Source organism: Protopterus annectens, chromosome 1.part1, assembly GCF_019279795.1.
Source record: "Protopterus annectens isolate FY-2018-M chromosome 1.part1, PAN1.0, whole genome shotgun sequence".
Lineage (NCBI taxonomy): Eukaryota > Metazoa > Chordata > Ceratodontiformes > Protopteridae > Protopterus > Protopterus annectens.
The window spans coordinates 562,107,822-562,125,987 of record NC_056726.1 but is presented as its reverse complement, the minus strand read 5'-3'; positions in this window follow the sequence as shown (position 1 = coordinate 562,125,987).

Sequence of the window (18,166 nt, the reverse complement as noted above, 5' to 3'; positions counted from 1 at the left end):
TGAATCAAGAACCTGAGAACAAAACCCTGAATCTGTCCCTGCGTGCATCTTCCTGCTCAGATTTAGGATCTTGAATCTCTTCAGGAAAAGTGGCATCCCTCTTTCTTTTACCAGAAACTGCTTGGCAAGAAGGATCAATAGCCTGGAAAAAAAAACAAAAAAAACATGAGCCAGTCCCAGTAAACTATTCCTATCCAAAGAAATCTGAGGAGGCGTAGATACATGATTGGTTTTCTGTTTCAACAGGAAAAATTAGACCAGCCATGTTACTAATGGCAGCTGCTGCTTCCCAATGGATGGGTACATCATTGTGAAATAACAGGGACATCTTCTCTATTCCCTCTCCCAAGCCCAACAAGATTAGCTCTCCCTTGCCCACTGAGGGGACTTCAACAGCCACAGAGGACATGGCTAGCCCCTGGTCCATAGTGGTTGTAGGCGCTACACCAGAGGGATTTGGGGTAAAAGATGAGTGGTCTGCGGTACAACTAATGACCACAGCAAAGTCACCCACCTGCGGATGAGGCAAATTGCTAGCCCACTGTAGTGGCAAATGCGGTTTGCTTAACTTTTTCTTTTTGAGATTGTAAGAAATTCCAACTGTGGGACCGACAATCTGTTCTATAGTCAAGCTGACCCTGGGAAGACAAGCAGCAAATGCTGGCAAAACTACCAATCCACAGAAGTAAATTTTTTGAAAGAAAAAAAAAACACAGTAAAAAGCACTATCGATCACTATTGCAGCCCCGCAACAGAAAATTAAACATAATTTCTCAACAGAAAATATATTATCAGTTAGTTTACACTACTTTAAAACTGACAGAAAAAAATGAGTGCTCCATATAAAAGCACATTGCAACCTAGCAACAGACCATTAAAACACAATTCTCCTAGCTTTATAATAACTCCCTTCAAGAGGAAGTAATGAAACATCAGTAAATATCAGAAAATGGAAGTTTGTTTCATAAAGGGAACGTATCTGCCCAGCAAAGGAAAGCACAAGCTGGCCATCAATCCTCAAAAGCCTCAGATGGGCATACTGCTTGGTGGCAGTAAAGCACTGAAGGGCTTTTCACTTAAATTTGTTTTCTAGTGAGTTCATCTTGAGCTGTTTGACAGTTTGGGCCCATGGCAGGTGCCCTGAAGCTTTGAAAGCTGACTGTCTGTTATATTCTTGGCAGGATATAACCCATATAGCTAAGGCTAGAGCAGCAGTGACCAATATGAAAAACAAACAGTTTCTTCTACAAAATGGGAATTGTAAGCCACCAAACAGTGTGCTACATGAATTAGTTTCCCCAATATAGAATGAAATGCAGTGTTCCTGAATAAATACCTCTGTTTAAAAAAAACTTGTCTCCTCTCAGTTGGTGTGATAAACTGCTTAAAGCTTCTTGTCTGCTAACTTAAAAAAATGTGGACTGTTAACACCTGTGTGCCCATACAGAAATTTGTCCAAGTCAGATGGATTTGTGTGGTAGAAAAAAAGTACTTAGAGGAACTGTTATAAAACCTGTGACCATGTGGGAATTAGCCATGGATGAAAGGATCCTTGTGACAATAAAAAAGATTGCTTTGGTTGGCGAACCTTTTTTTCTAAATTTGTAACTGCTATGTTGTGCCCCTAGGCAGGGTTGTTAAGGCTTTGGTGTAAGTTGCTGCATTTCTTTAGACAGCTCTCCTATAGAAAACTACAACCACTGACCAATGCCTCACTGTCTTCATGAACAAACTGTTCAACTCCTGCTCAGACTGCAACAGCAGGTTTCCATAATACTGAAGCCAACTCCCACATCTCTGGGAATCTGTAATGCTGGTGGGCCCACTAAAGAAACTAGACAAAGGATGATGTAAAAGCATATCTAGTCATATTCAGGTGGGGTGAAGTGGCACAAAACTCAGCATGGCACAATTTTGTCATCTTGTTTAACTTGACACTCTGTGAATGTGTACGTGGACTTGGAAGATGTTGAGGCACTTGACTACCAAAACCTGAAAAAGGATATTTTGGCTATCATTAGGGTTTCCCCAAGACACAGATCCTCAAGTTAAGTTTCATAACTGGAAATCCAGGGTGGACAGACTAGTAAGGTCACAGATTTCTAGTTTAATGTACATTATGCAATTATAGCTAGAAACTTGGACAACTATTGTAAGCAACATTTTGAAAAACTTGTTTAGAACTACTAAATTATTTACCAGGAAAGTCCAGCTGGGACAGAGGCCATTTTCAGCAAAGGCCTGGGGAGAAACACTCCATATGCATGTCTTTGGAATGGAGGAGGGAAACCATGTAAACACAGGAAGAACATTCAGACCCTGCACAGAAGGCACCTCAGCCAAGTATCAAACCTGAGAACCTATTGCTGTGAGGTGACAATGACTGCACCATCCTAACTAACTAACTAACTTTAAATTGTATTAATTTTTATTTTTATTTATCCTTTGTTAACTCAATTACTACTACTAGGGAAGATTTGGCCAGGGCATCAGGAAATTATCCCTACTCTTTGGAGCTGCTAGATGGTTCCAGAGTGATCCAACAGCAGCAAGGAATAAGCTAAGGGAAGCAGCAACATGGGAGAGGAGAAAAAAGTTATCTGTTAATCTAATTTAATCTAATTTTTAAATTTAAATCTAAATGTTAAGAGGAAGAAAATGTGATCAATATGAAGCATTAGAATATAAAAAAAAAAGATTCCTATGCGGAGGATGATAGAAATGAGCAGCACTTCACTGTCTCAATGGAGAAGGAAGTAAACAAGTCTTTTGGAGTGGTGTAGATAACAGAATTGGCATCCGAAGTACTCTCAGATGATGGTCTGTTAAAAATAATTAATCAGGATGATCATTCTGCTGTTTCATGGGGTGAAATGGCAGATATTTTCAGAAGTTCATGGGGTGAAATGACAGGTCACATTTTCAGAAGTGCTGAAGATGTTTATGTGGAGAAGCAACCAGATGACGTAGCAGCAAAGAATGAAGCACTTAACAGGTTATGCAGCAGTGATAGAAAGTAAAAGTGGAAAGAAGCAAAAACTGAAAAAGTGTCTGGTTTTATGGCAGCAGATAATGCAGTAACTAAAACATATGCAGTAGTGATAATAGGCAAAAAAAGAGAACAGCAACATTGTTCTAAAAAGAAGAGAAAACCAACTGTGACAATATCAGCAAAAATTGATACTAATAGACAGAAGTTATGCATGGGATAATCTGGTGACTTCAGTTTTTTAAAGTTCAAGAAATTTGGTCTTTTAGACATATTGTGACAGACACTTGTTGTGACTTAACACTTGAAACTGAGGGACTGATCATGAAATCTCTGGAAATGTGTAACAAAAAAGAAGGACGTTTATCTGTGAAACAATTATTTATTTTCTGGTAGCACTTTAAATTTTATTAAAAATGCTACTTTGCAGTTTAGAACTGATGAACTGGAAGAAAGGAATGTTAAAAAAAATCATGTAGACTTTTTGTGAAACTGTTGATTATACTGTGAAAGTCAGAGATGAGAGAAACGTATGGGATGGAGGGTGGAGGTCAGAAGCTGTTTTGAAATGTCAAAGAAAGTGTGGTGAAACATTTGCCCAAGTGTTATTTTTGTAGTTGGTGAAAGAGGGACATTAAAATATGCTGGCCGTCCTAAATCATGTTTCTTTTGCAGGGTATTTTTTCATTTAATGTTGGCAAGGTCCAGTGTAACCAGTGTGGGAAGCATGGACATACATCGAGAAGGTATGTGTCTGAATGTAATTTTTGAAAAAAGAACTGCCACTTTTTGATGGATTGTCAAAAGTAAAGAGTTAATAATGAAAAAGCTGGGGAAAGGGAAGAAAACATTCATGAAGAAGGACCTGGGGAGAGGGTGAATTAGCTTAAGAAGAAACTGTAGAAGAAGAAAAAATATGGAGGGAAAATGAGGAGAGGGAGTGCACGCAGGAAGTACACTAAGAATTTTTATGAAGTTCTGTCTAGCGAAAAAATCTGAATCTTAGGCTCAAGGATTATTTGTACATAAACCCAGGAAAAATATTCAATTGGTGAAAGATTAAAAATAAGAAAATAAAAATTTAAAATGATTTCCCCTAAATTAAAAAAGATGCACATTTACTTTCAGTAAATGTGAACAGTGTTATTAACACTGTAAGAAGGATAGGAATACTAGAATGGTTTGTTAAATGTGATGTGGACGTTATTTTGTTAGAGGATGTAAGATTCCTGACAAGTGAAGGAAGACTGCAAACAGAAAAATTGTGGAGTGGAAATATAATACAGGACTTAGGAAGTGAACATTGTTCTAGAGCAGCTGTGTTGTGTAAAAAAAAACATGAAATTACTAGGTGCTGGATTCAGTAAAGCCTACATCTGTTTTTTTCTTTTTCAGCTATTCCCATTAGGGGTCACCACAGCGGATGATCTGTTTCCATTTCTTCCTGTCCTCTGCATCTTGCTCTGTCACACCAACCACCTGCATGCCCTATCTGACCACATCCATAAACCTTATCTTAGGCCTTCCTCTTTTCTTCTTACCTGGCAGCTTCATCCTTAGCATCCTTTTCCCAATATACCCAGCATCCCTCCTCAGCACATGTCCAAACCAATGCAATCTCGCCTCTCTGGCTTTGTCTCCAAACCATCTTACCTGAGCTGACCCTCTAATATACCGATTCCTAATCCTGTCTATCCTTGTCACACCCAGTGCAAATCTTAACATATTTAACTCTGCCACTTCCAGCTCTGACTCCTGCCTTTTTGTCAATGCCACCATTTCCAGCCCATAGAACATAGCTGGTCTCACTATCCTCTTGTAGATCTTTCCTTTCACTCTTACTGGTACCCGTCTGTAACAAATCACTCCTGACACTCTTCTCCACCCATTCTACCCTGCCTATACTCTTTTCTTCACCTCTGTTACACACTCACCATTACTCTGAACTGTTGATCCCAAGTACTTAAACTCATCCACCTTTGCCAGCTCTACTCCCTGCATCCTCACCATTCCTCTATCCTCCCTCTCATTCACACACATATATTCTGTTTTAGTCCTGCTAATCTTCATTCCTCTCCTCTCTAGAGCATATCTACACCTCTCCAGGGTCTCCTCAACCTAGTCCCTACTCTTACTACTGATCACAATCTCATCTGCAAACATCATAGCCCATGGTCTGATCTCGTCTGTCAACCTGTCCATCACTATTGCAAATAAGGAAGGGCTCAGAGCTGATCCTTGATGTAATCCCACCTCCACCTTAAATGCATCTGTCACTCCCACTGCAGACCTCACCACTGTCACACTATCATCGTACATATCCTGTACCACTCTTATATACTTCTCTCCCACTCCCAACTTCCTCATACAATACCACAACTCCTCTCTAGGCACCCTATCACATGCTTTCTCCAAGTCCACAAAGGCACAATGCAATGACCCTCTCTATATTTCTCCATCAACACTCTCAGAGCAAACATTGCATCTATAGTGCTCTTTCCCAGCATGAAACCATACTGTTGATCACTAATCATCGCCTCCCTTCTTAACCTAGCTTCCACTACTCTTTCCCATAACTTCAAGCTGTGACTGATCAGTTTTATTCCTCTGTAGTTACTACAGCTCTGCACATCACTCTTATTCTTAAAAATAGGTACCTACATGGTGCACTAAATCTGTGTGTACATTGTGCATGACACGCTCATGATAGTGCACCATTTTGTATTCAGTAATTGGCTCTACACTCTGTGTAGAGCTGTGCAAATATGATAAACATCATGGCATGCTAATTGCAGCATAAGTAGATGAATTGTATGCTATTCAACAAGCTATAAAGTAATTGCATAGATGCAATATAATTTTCCCTGTGAATTCCAAAACCTTTTGGAATACAGCCATGGAAACTTGTGTACATAGAAACAATGTTAGGGGCTGCTGTTGTTCTTATTCATGTGTGTGTGCAACAGGCCCAAGTCTATGCTGCTGCTCCTGCTGCTAATAGACCTCAACCAAGAAGGAGAAGGGTGTTTAGACCCTGCTTAACATTTTATGGTTTGCATGATGTGGAAATTGTAGAGTGCTACAAGGTGGATAGAGACACACTACAGGGACCCTGCAACCTCTGTTGTCCTCAACTGGGAGCAAGGGCAAACTGAGGGGAACCAATACCATTGGAGCCAAAGGTATGTGTAGCACTTACAATATTAGCTACAGGATCCTTGCAGAGACCAACAGGGGACATGCTGGGGGTGTCACAGGCATCAGTATCCAGGATCCTACATCAATTCTTGAATGCTATGCTACAGCATGCCAGTGTCTACATACATTTTCCCTGTAGACCTGAGGACAGAGCCTCAATATGCAGGGGTTTGTACAGCCAAGGACAGAGCCACAACTATGCAGGAGTTCTACCTCGAAGCACACTACCCTGAAGTCTTGGGTGCCATAGACTGCACACACATTGAAATCAAAGTACCACCTGGGGAACAGGGAAGGGTGTACATAAAAAGAAAGGGTTTCCACTCCATTAACTGCCAGGTCTTGTGTAATGCTAAAGGAATCATCCTGAATGTGTGTGCTGGCAACCCAGGCAGTTACAAAATAAAAAATAACACAGATATGTTCAACTATTTTAATATAAAACAATAGAATAAGTGCAGCAAAGCTTTTGGGTTTCCCCTTCCTCAGGCAGTTACCACAATTGCCATAACTGGCACAACTCTCAACTCTATCAGAGGTTTTCTAGACGGATATCCTACAGGGTCATTTACTGGCGGATACAGGTTATGCACTTGAGCCGTGGCTGATGCCGCCATCAGAAATGTCCACACACCAACCGAAGAGCAATATAATGATGCACATGCTCAAACAAGAAATATCATAGAGTATGTGTTTAGGCTGCTGAAGTCATGGTTCCAGTGCCTAGATATATTAGGGGGAGCCGTGCAGTAGAATCATAGGTTCATAGGTGTTTACTACATGACCTGACTACATGACATGAAAAATGACTACAAGGGCCTTTTTAAGCCTTGCCATGCATTCCAAATCTCTGACAAGTTCTGGTACCTTTGATAAGTGTAAGCATGGGTTGGGAGATGAAATATTTACAAGCTAGAGCCTTGGAGATGATCCATTTACAGGTTGCCTGTGTCCATTAGAGACATAGGTGCCAAACCAGGGATGAATTTCCTGTCCCCATCCAATTGTCCAGGTTGCATTTGAATTGGGTTAGGGAGGAACTCTGTTTCACAAGGATGGGGAGCCTGTTCCAGAGATGGGGTAACCTCTGGGATATATACTTGTCTCTCCAGCAGGTCCTATTTATATCACAGGCAAGGTTTAGGTCTTTAGAACAGATAATTCTGATGCTGTTTGTTTTGTGGATTTGCAGGAGGTCCATCAGAGTGGTGTCTGACAATGCCCTGTATGTCAGGCACAGATATCTCCTCAAAAGTCTGTAGGAGACAGAATACAGGGATAGAGCCTTGAGGTGGTCTGCATAGGACATTTTATTTAAGCCATGTATTATTTTAGTGAGGAACCTCTGTGGAGGTTCCAACTGTTGGATATGCCTGGTTAGGTACATACCAAAGGAGGCAGTGTACTCAATGATAGGTCTGACGAATGCCAAATACAGTGGAACAATGATTTCCTTGGACTTAGATGCCATACCTTTGGTTATAAGTTGTGCAACATAGAAGGATTTCTCACTACTGTAGATACATGATGGTCAAAGGCTAGATTACTATCTATGTGTGTCCCTAAGTCCCTGACTACTGGGTTAACTCTAAGGGAAGTGTTGTCAATATGATAGTTACCAGGGGTGGATGACTTCTCAAAGGATACTATTATACATTATTTCTTGGCACTCTTTTAGTCCATGGTTCTGACACCAGTTGTTTGTCTGTGTCAGCCCCTCCTGGAGAACATTTGTGTCAGTGTGAGATTCAATGACAGCTCCTAATTTGCGATAATCTGAAAATGTATTCAGCCAGAGACCACTGATATTGGACTTGACTTCAGAGAAGTAAATGCCAAAAAGGAGTGGTCCAAGGACTGATCCCTGAGGGAATCCATTAGTGACTGGCCTCTTTGTAAAGGTGGACTCCCAAATTCTAACTTCCTCAGTCCTGTCTGTGAGCCAGTTGGCTATCTACCGGGTGACATATGAGTTTGTACATAACCTTTTGAGTTTGTCAACAATGCCAGAGTGGGTATTGTGTCAAATGCCTTGGCCAGGTCAAGGTAGGCAGTGTGAACCATTTTGCCCTCATCCATTACTTTGGTGACCTTCTCAAAGAAGTCCACCAGGTTGAATAGACATGATCTGCTCAGAATGAAACCAAACTGGGTTGGGCCCAGTATCTGGAGGTTTACTATATCATTATTGATCATTTTAATGATAATTCTTTCCATGGTTTTACATATAAGACTAGTGAGACTTGTGGATCTGTAGTTTCCAGGGTCTGTAAATGGCCAACTTCTGTGCAGTAGAATGACTGTTGCTGTTCTCCGTTCATGTGACATGAAGCCTGTTTGGAGCTATAGTTAAATAGCAATTTCATAGGCCCTGATAGGTCATGTTTCATGCTATTTAGAAGGCATCCTGGGATACTGTCTGGGCCCATTGATGCAGTGTTCTTGGCCTTAGAGAGAGCATTAAAGACCTGTTCCCTAGTGATCGCAGGGGGAGTTATATTAGATGATATTTCCTGAGGGAAGGTTGAGGGGCAGAGAGGGGTAAAATTGGAGCTGAATTTATTGATGAGTAGGTTTGCTATATCTTCTGGCTCAGTATAGGTGGCTCCATTTAAAATGAGCTCTGTGCACAATTGTGTATTGCCTTTGATGTTGTGGACATAGCTAAAGAATGTAGTTGTCCTTGGCCTGGAAAGCCAGATTCACCTCAAATTTGGCTTTGGTAGACTTTATTTTTCCTCTGAGATGTTTGTTTAGTTTGATGAGAGTGCTTTTATCCTGCTGGCTACTGCTCCTCCTAATTTTTTGCCATGATTTTCTTCCTTCTGTTATACAGTCTATTGATTTTGTTATTCCACCAGGGTACCTTGTTTTTTGAGTTAGTTCTGTACTTCTTCCTGGTGGGTACAGCTGTCTCTACACAGCTATTATCATACTTGTACAGGGTTTCTTTGAAAAGTTCTGCATAGACAGTAGTGTTCTCATGATTTATGGAGGCTTGAAATTTTGACAGGTTATCACTTAATAGCAGAAGATTAGCCTTAGAGTAGTTCCTGAATCTTCCAGGTTTAGCTGGGGGCCTAGGTTTTATTTTTACTTCAAAGGAGACCATTTTGTGGTCTGACCTTACCAGGGAAGACATTATAGTAGGGGGTGTGCAGCACTCTCCCATATTAGTGAGGACCAGATCCAGTATGGCTGCACCCCTGGTTGGTGTATTGACTATCTGGTTCAGGGAGTTTGTGTTCACAAAATCAAGGAATCTCTGTGCCTGTACATTTGGTGTTATATAGGATTACCAGTTAATAGTGAGGTAATTGAATTTGCCCATGAATAGGGTATTGCGTTGGATGGTTAGTGTTTCTAATAAGTTTAAATACATGGTATGGGTTTCCTGGGTCATAGAGGGGGACCTATATCTAGTAAGGAAGTGATCTTGGATTCTTCCTATTGTGATTTGAACATGGAGCAGCTCAAGTGTATTGTCCTGTCTGACCAGCCTTGAGGTATATTTATTTTTGATATAAATAGAGACACCTCCACCTTTAGTCCCTGTCTGTGTAGTAGCTGGTTTAAATGTATGGAAGGCATTATAAGCTTGCACTGTTGGTGTGCTCTGGAGAGGCTTTAAACCATGTCTCAGTGACCGGACAGACATCAACATTCTCTAGGGTGAAGAGAGCTTCTAGGGAGTGGGGCTTTTTGTTTAGACTCCTAGCACTGAGCACTAATACCTTGAGATTTTCTTGGTTTTGATTTGTTATATCGAAGTACTTTCAGTTTGGCATTGCCTAAAAAAGGCACTATGGGGGAAGACAATGTTTTAGGCAACATCCGAAAGCCTAGAGTGGCGAGGTGCAGATCATCCCTGGCAAAACAGCATGGTCAGTTGACCATCTCCTTCCAAGATGACAAATATTGCACTCCCTTAGAATGACATCAGAAACTAAGCCAATTATTAACGTCAGTCATCTTTTGTTCGTATTGCAGCATCATCCTTAGAGAAGGAAAAATGCTGCTCAATGCTAGGCTCGTGCCAGCCTGAGATACATATTCTGAGTGCTCTATGATGTCTCTCTTGATATAGTCTGGGGGGTATGTCTCAGGTCATTTACTCCCACATGGAGTATGACTCAGTCATCATACAGGTTCTTGTGATCCAATGACCTGAGTGCATGTGTAATGTGGCGGATCATAGCCCCTGATAATCAAGTGACTGTGACTTTCACCTTACTCAGCCTGGTGAGAGGAACATCACTGTATCTCACAATGGAGTCTCCAATGACCAGAATGCTAGATTGTGTCGTGGCTTGTTTTATGGGCTCTGAAGTGGAGGCTCCATGAGATGTGGCTGTATGTGTTGATGTGGTTGTTGTTTTGAAAGAGTGCATTTGTGGCTGCTGAGGGTATTTGTTATATGTACTTTGTGTGGGAGGTCTTTGTGGTTTAGGAAGGTTACATTTAAATGCCTCAGCATATGTGGGTCTATATGTCTGCTTTGAATTGTGTGTGATGGGTGCAGTGTGTGTACTACTGACAACCTTATTGATATTAAGATTACTTTTATGTGAGAGCTTTGCTTCTAGTGACATTGTATAAATACATATCTCACATACCATATAATTTTGTTTGAGAATTAACTAGTTGTCAGTAAACATAAGGCAATTTCTACATTGCCTCATGATGCCCATATCCACCAAACTGGTAACAGAGACAGTGGGAAAGTTCATATCCATGACAACAGACCCTTTTTTATTGATTAGATAGCTGGAGTGAGAATATAAAGCAATGTCAGGAGTATTCGGTTTTAAACTCTGGAGACAGTACTTGTCACTGCAAACTAGTTGTCCTGTCTACAACTAGGTATTGGAGAAATTTCATTTGTGCTTTTACAGGACAAATGTCACTCAAGGTGTTTGAGTCTGTACAGGGCATGGTCAAACACTTGAGGGGAAACTAATACATAGACTCTGAAAATTTAAGAATGACATATTTAGGCAGATATTCTGAAGTTAGAAACAAATCAAGCAGTACTTACTGAAAACAAAGAGTTAACTTGTCAAGAATGATGAAAAAGGGGAGTCGCATAAATGGCTACTGTTTGGCTACTACTAGTGCTAGTCTCACCACAGCTTCACTCTGCTGGGATACAATGCTCCATTGCTTCTTCACTCACCAGAAGCAAAACATTGGGAGTACCTATACTTGTGCTCAAATTTTCACCATTTGTACCATCCTTCACAATATTATTCTGAGAAAACAGCATCAGCAGGAACACCAACGGGAAGGGGAGCACATCCCACCACCACTGGCATGGTCAACACAGCCACACACAGATGAGGAGTCAGAGGGGGAACCACCAGATGCTGTGGGTGTAGGCAGATGTAGGACTGCAGAGCATGCCCTCCCCCTGGACAAGAAGCAAAGAAGAGCACACATGCTTACCACCTAAGGGAGTAAAAACTTTCATCCTATGCACATACATACAGTAACAGTGATACCAGGTAACACCCACAACCTTTACTTACCCATGTAATGGCTGTACACTGCTAGCATCACACAGACTCAACCCTGAAGTAAAACACTTGTAACTGCTGGACTATCAAGGTAAGTGCTGAATATGGAATAAGAAAATAAATGTCTAAGAACACAAATGAATGGCAAATCCTTACATACTGTTGCTTGCTATTGTAACTAAGTAGAAGGCATGTGATTTAAGGTTGTTGTGTTTGTACCATATCACACTCAAACACAAACCAATGTTTGGTCCAAAACAAGGAATACCAATGGATTACTGTATTGTTTACCACAGAAATACCAGGATGACTATACAATTGCAAGATCAAAACTCTGAAATTTGCTGTGGCAACACATGAATAGTACTTGGCTCCCCCACCCCCAAAAGAACAGGAAAATAACAGTTTGTACAGTCCAAGAAATACCACATAATTCATGTTATAAATGCTTTCAACACAATTCTTACAAAATGTGTACACATTTACAACACAAAAGTCAATTGTATGTGATTGCTAGTCACCTCTCACTGTGCACAGTACTCCCCTGGTGGTGTTTATGAGCCATCTTAGTAGCATAACATCCCCATATCATTGACAATATAGTACTTTACATTTCCATACATTAAGATAAAAAACTGTGAGATAACCAGTTTTAACAATAACACTTGTGATGACAGTTAATAAGGCTGTCAATCTGTGAAAATCAATTTTGCCAAAGATGCCTATGACAAGAGTGAACTATAAGAAATCCATATAGATAAAAGTTTCATTTTCTAATGCATATATATAAAAGTTTTCTTTGTAACATGTTAACAAATCTAGCATGTTCTTGAAAAATACAATAATACATCTTAACATCAGAAGCCTTCTGTGCCGATAAACCAAAAGGAATATCGATCCTTTGTGTTCTCCAAATGCACAAGTGTCCTCACCTTCAAGTTCCCTACCTACATGATTACCTTCTTATGGTGTAGATTCAAGCCTCTGAGCATGGTGAAGATGCAATGAGGTGTGAGCTCATTACAGTTACTGAATTCCAAACTTTTGACTTTGTGTAGCAAATGTAAACATAGTGCAGGCACTACCTCAGTGTTGCTAATGGATTGCAACTGTGAATGATTATTGGTAGGGAGAAGGAAGACACAACAGCAATTCAGACTCCCTTACTCGCAGTGGATGCATCACCTAGGATACACTTGCAAAGTGCAGAAGTAATTGTAGCAAGCTTTTAAATGGAAGCGAACAGCACACATTTCTCAGTTTTTGTTCACTAATAGCCAAGTGCTCCTTCCTCTGATGAAAACTGTATTTTACTGTCATGTAACATTCTCATACATTTTAAGAACAATGATACAAAATGCAGTATAGCCTGCATGTCTGGGAGTACAACACAGATAAGAGAAGAATGAACACAATACAAAGAGAAGACAGAGCTGCACTGGTGCAAACAATACCCATAAATGGTTGTATGATCATTCATTACACTAAATATGCAAGCAACACATATACAAAAACTGAGTGTCCAAGTGTTATATTTCTTTATAGTACTGTGTCTTTCCTGGCCTTGGATGGACTTCATGCTTCAATGATAGTCATATACACGTGAATTTATAAACCAGGACCTTGTCGAGTCACATGCATATGTGGTTAACCACTCACGATGTCATGTGTATATATAATTAATGAGCATGTATGATAAGCACTTATTCTGTGGCAACACACGCAAAGCATTATAGAAAACAATGAAGTTTATATCACATGGGATCACCCATTACCAACAGTTCAAAATATATATGCAAGAAAACCAGATCTATTGGTCCATGAAAAGAAGACAAAAGTAGCATTGATAATTGACCCAGTGACTACAGTGTCTTATGTGCAGAGAGACACAAAATCATAAAATACCAGCATTTGCAGGCAGAGACAACAGCAACGTGGAAGAAGGATACCCATACAGTTCTAATAGTAGTAAGAGCATCGGGTCTTATAGAAAAGAATTAGAATCATGCTTTGATATGTTACTGATACATGTAACTCCATATGAATAGCAGAAGGAGACAATACTGTGCAAATTGTGGATGCTGGCAAGAGCACTTCTGGCTAACATCAAAGATGGAAATAACATTAATTTCATGAACTTTAATAATACTTTGACTTAGGAATGGATCCATTCCCACCATGGTATTAGAAACACAAAAGACTTGGAGAAATTAAAAAGGTAGAAATAACAGAAATTTGGATTGTCTTATACATGTATTAATGTGGACGGCAATTCTTCACAGATGCGATCACTGTACATACACAGTTGCATCCATGCTGATCAAAAAAATGTGTGTATGTGACAATAAGCGTGTAATGTACACAACCATACTGAGAAACAGATGCATATGTCTCAGTTCTGCTACATGCATTCCTGACAGCAGTTTGAGACGATATCTTTTAAAGTATACCTGCACATTGGAAGCACAATAGGAAATACAAAATCCACACTTTGCACACCACTTTCATAACAGGATATGTTACCCACATCATATAATGATGATGGCATCATATATAAGGACCACTATGACAAGGCGAAAACATACTTCAGGGGTGTTGCAATAATTATTAACTACTGCGTTTTAAAGATAGGAGCACAGTACTTACATGTGTGTTAAATCACCACAGCAGCCACATTATGTGTGTGTCTCTATGTATGTGTAAGTGTGTGTGCATAGTCAGAGGAATATCAGTCTGTATCCTACTATCATCAATCCAGTCACATGAGGAACTAATATCTTGACAGTCATATATGCCTACCCAGCCATTTCATGCAGGCCTCCCAAAATCTCCTCTTAAACATCCAATGAAGATATCATCCACTATAAACTGTCCAGCAGCAGTGTCAATCTCAGACTTGTGCTGTGGCACTGGTGTTAAGTACTGAATTCTCTAGCTTATGTACCTTGTTAGATAGGGGTTCTAATCTTAATGCAGTCAACTAGGGTGTGCATAGTAAAAAGAGTGTAAATATGTATCTTATTGTCAGCAATCCAGTTCCATGGAGAACACATAATTTTGACAGTCATACATAGCTACCTGGAAATTTCATACAGGGCTCCCAACATCTTCTTACATGTCATCCACTATAAACTGTCCAGCAGCAGGGTAAAAGTCAGACTTTGCTGTGGTGCTGGCATTAAGTACTGAATTCTCTAGCTGGTGTACCTAGTTAGGTAAAGGTTCTAATCTTACTGCAGTTAAATGGTGTGTGTGTGTGTGTGTGTGTGTGTGTGTGTGTGTGTGTGTGTGTGTGTGTGTGTGTGTGTGTGTGTGTAGTCAGGCAAAAATATGTGTGTATCTTACCATCAGCAATCCAGTCCCATGGAGTACAGATATTTTGACATTTGTATATGCCTACACATCCATTTCATACAGGCCTCCCAACATCTTCTCTCAAACATCTAATGATGTTGTTCAATATAAATTGTCCAGCAGCAGTATAAAAGTCAGACTTCTACCATGATGAGTTAAGTACTGAGTTCTTTAGTTAATGCAACTAGTTAGGTAGGGGTTCAAATCTCACTGCAGTCAACTGGTGTGTGTTTGTGTGTGTGTGTGTGTGTGTGTGTGTGTGTGTGTGTGTGTGTGTGTGTGTGTGTGTGTGTGTGTGTGTGTGTGTGTGTGTGTTTGTTTATGTTTGTGTGTGCGCCTGTGTAGTCAGAACAGCATAAGTCTGTATCTTATTGTCAGCAATCCAGTTTCATGGAGAACAAATATTTTGACAGTCATACATAATTACACATCTCTTTCATACAGGCCTCACAACATCTTCTCAAAAACATACACTGCTGATGTCATCAGCTATAAACTGTTGTTTAACACGCTAAAAGCCAGATGTGTGCTGTGGCACTTGTGTTACGTATTGCGCTCTGTATATAGTTAGGTAGGAGTTCTAGACTCACTGTAGTCAACTGGTGTGTGTGTGCTTGTGTTTAGTTGGTTCACACTCAACAGACAATTTTAGAACAGCATGTGAGACACCCCTCCTACCATCTTCTTCTCAACAGAGACTGCTGATATTATCAGCTACAAATGTGTTGTCTGATGCTATAAAAGCCTAACTTGTGGTGCTTGCATTAAGTACTGTGATCTGTAGATAGTTAGGTAGGGGTACTATTCTTACTGCAGTGAACTGTTGTGTGTTTATAGTCAGTTGATTTACATTCAAGAGAACATTTCAAAACAGCATGTGAGACACTCCTACTACCTTCTTCTTCTTCTCCTCACCAGACACTGCTGATGTCATCATCTATAAAGTTGTCTGACATTACAAAATGCAAACTTGTGCTGTGCTCTGTAGATAGTTAAGCAGTGGCTCTAGTCTCATCACAGTCAACTGGTTTGTGTGTATGCTCCACAATCAGTTCAGTGAACATTTTAGAATGGCATGTGAGTCCACAGCTATGTCAGACACTCCTCAGAACAGCTTCTATTAACATAAGCTGACAATGTTGTCCTGTATAACATGCACTCTGTCAGTATTCAAGATAGGCTTGTGCTGTGGTAATAACATTAAGTACTGTGTCCTCAGGTGTCTTTACATATATATATATATATATATATATATATATATATATATATATATATATATATATATATATATTGTGTTCTCAAGCTTCTTTAGCGTGTGCTCTCTCTCTCTCTCTCTCTTTAAATATATATATATATATATATATATATATATATATATATATATATATAGGTTCATAGGTGTTTACTAGGCTAATGACCACAAGGGCCTTTCTTAAGCCTAGCCATATATCCCAAATCTCTGACAAGTTTTGATACCCTTGATAATTGTAAGCATTGGCCTTGGAGATGAACTATTTATATGTTATCTGTGTCCATTACAGGCATAGATTCCAAATCAGGGATGAATTTCTGGTTTCCCATCCAATTGTCCAGGTTGCACTTGAATTGGGGTTAGGGAGGAACTCTGCTTCACATAGATGGGGAGCCTGTTCTATAGACATGGTAGTCTCTGGGATACATACCTATCTCTCCAGCAGGTCCTATTTATATCATAGGCAAGGTTTAAGTCTTCAGAACAGGCAATTCTGGTGCTGTTTGTTTTGTGGATATGCAGAAGGTCCATCAGAGTGGGGTCTGACAATGCCCTGTATTTCGGGCATAGATCTCCCTTCAAAAGCCTGTAGAAGACAGAATACAGGGATAGGGCCTTGAGGCAGTCTGCATAGGACATTTTATTTACACCCTGTATTCTTTTAGTGAGGAACCTCTGTGGACATTCCAATTGTTGGATATGCCTGGTTAGGTACATACAAAGGGGGCATTGTACTCAATGATAGGTCTGATGAATGCTGAATATAGTGGAACAATGGCTCCTTTGGACATAGATGCTATAACTTTGTTTATAAGTTGTGCAACATTAAATGATTTTCTCACCACTGTTCACATGTGATGGTCAAAGGCTAGATCACTATGTATGTGTGTCCCTAAGTCCCTGACTACTGGATCAACTCTAAGGAGTGTGTTGTCAATATAGTAGTTACCAGGAATGGATGACTTCCCAAAGGATTCTATTATGCATTCAATGGCATTTAGTTTTAGTCCATGGCTCTGACACCAGTTGTTTGTGTCAGCCCCTCCTGGAGAACATTTGTGTCAGTGTGAGATTCAATGACAGCTCTTAATGTGCAATCATCTGTAAATGTAGTCAGCCAGATTCCACTCACATTGGCCTATGTGTATATATGGTTCCCCTTCAGAAGACTGAAATATCACAATCCTGAAATTCATAAGACTGAAGACCAAAATCCTGAAATTTCAAAATCCTGTAAACTCAAAATCCTGAAACTCAAAATACTGAAAACACACAGAATAGATATACTGACTTTAAACAACATAAACCATATTACTTTCTACCAAGTATAAGCAAGGGGGCAAGCTCCCCTGCACCCTGATGTGGGGGGCTGCACCCCCCAAACCCTCTGCTACTTAAATATATCAACTCCGAAATTGCACTTCACTACACTAAGTGCCATCTCGGAGTTACTATATTTAAGTAGCAGGGGGTGTGGGGGGCTCATACTTGGTGACAACTGCTATGCTTTGTTTTGTATGTGTTTCTGTGTGTCCTTGTACTGGGATATTATCATTTGTATTCTGTGTGTTTTCAGTATTTTGAGTTTCACGATTTTGAAGTTTCAGGATTTTGGTCTTCAGTCTTATGAATTTCAGGATTGTGATATTTCAGTCTTCTGGAGGGGAACCATATAAATATATATATATATATATATATATATATATATATATATATATATATATATATATATACACATGCTCACACACACACACACACACACACACACACACACACACACACACACACACACACACACACACACACGCACACACACAGATATATATATATATATATATATATATATATATATATATA